Below are 1,625 nucleotides of genomic sequence, written 5' to 3'. Positions count from 1 at the left end.
GATACATTATCTCTAGTTATGCCTGGGCCTCGCAATTTGCTGGACCACAGAGGCAAAAGGCACAGGGTATGATGCGAATGGAGGGTTTGGGGCCAGAGGCAGATCAGTGTTGATTTCTAAGCCATCCCACTGGCATTCTGGTACCCACCTCCACCTTAGTCTGCTGGGGTTAGAACGCAAACACTCTGATTTCCTGGAGAGTGATGCGTGTGACTCCTCAGTCCCCAAGGCAGAGGACAGTCCTTGCTGCTTTCCCACCCAGCAGTGGTGTCACCTGTATCAGCTCCCTGTCTGATCCTGTGCACAGAAGCTGCAGGCCCTGCCTTGGGAACCTTCATAGATGAGAATAAAAAAGCTTTTGGGAAAACTGGTGGGTGAAAACTATAGAAAAGAAGAAGCATAATCCAAGGGCCCCACTGATCTGACTTTCCCTGCTCCTCCTTGTCCAAAAAAAAAAAAAAAAAAATCCAAATGTTTTCATTTCCTTCGGGACCCCTCCTGGAATACCATCCACCCTTTAGGGGTTTGTCTGAGTTTTTAAGCGTTCTCCATTAAAAGTGTGAGTCATTCTGGAAGGGTTAGAGAACTTTCAGTGATGATACACATCAGTGGAAATGTGTTCAATATTTCTTTCCTCCTGACACCTTGCTGGATTGGGTTTACCTTTAGGAATTCGCAGCTTTTTGAGTTTGTTTATGGAGAGAGGGGAGAGGGAGGTGAGAAGGGGAGGTAAAGGAGAAGTGAAATCCTTGGAGAGGCCCAGGAGATCTGCTCAGTGTGGGGATAGACCTGAGAGGCTGAAGGACCAGGAGGACTCTGGGAGGTTGAGCTATGACACGGGTTATGTTGGCATTTATGAATCGACCTGGGAAGGTAACCAACAATTATAATATTGTTCCCCTGGAAAATGCAGCTTGAGCTCTAAATAAGCAACTCAGAAAGGAACTTCTGAGATACAACCCACTGCACCTGAGTTCTTAAAAGGGGGCTTCCTAGCATAAATCTTGGGAAGAAAGTCCAGGAAGCACGCGGTGTGACATTAGGGGCTGGGGGTGAAGGCTAGGCGATAGGCACCGAGCACATAATGTGTGAGAAGCTGGAAGAATATTTGTCCCTGGGTCTGGGGCAGGCCATGACCTGCTGAACAACCCGGCCAGCAGATACCTCTCCAGAGACCCGGCAGGAGGATGTCCTGCATTGAAGGAGAGGAAGTTTGGGGGAATTGGGTTATGCTGACGTTTCATTCTGGGTTCTTGGGACAGCCTTCCCTCTCCACTCTCAGAGGACTCCTCTGCCTGAGTCTACCTGGGATCCCTGAGAAGGAGTGACAGGTAAGAACTCAGCGGGAGAAAGCATGCCTTGGTTTGAGGGTTGGGACTGAGGGACAATGCCAGGGAGGGTGTGAAAGGGCAGGGGGCTCAGGCACATCCAGCGAGGGGACCACGGCGGGACACGCAGACCCAGCAAAAGTGCGGGTGGGAGCCCGCGGGGAAGGGCGAGTCCAGAGGAGAGGGCTGCGCGGGGTGGAGACCAGGCGCCAGGGAAGCTGTCCCTGCGGCGACGTGCGCTCGGAGGAGGGAGGCGGGGAGGGTCGGAGCCCACGGGCTCCGGTGACAGGTGAACGC

The sequence above is a fragment of the Myotis lucifugus genome, unplaced genomic scaffold (assembly GCF_000147115.1).
Source record: "Myotis lucifugus unplaced genomic scaffold, Myoluc2.0 scaffold_17, whole genome shotgun sequence".
NCBI lineage: Eukaryota > Metazoa > Chordata > Mammalia > Chiroptera > Vespertilionidae > Myotis > Myotis lucifugus.
The sequence above is the reverse complement of the archived record's forward strand: the minus strand, read 5'-3'. Positions refer to the sequence as shown.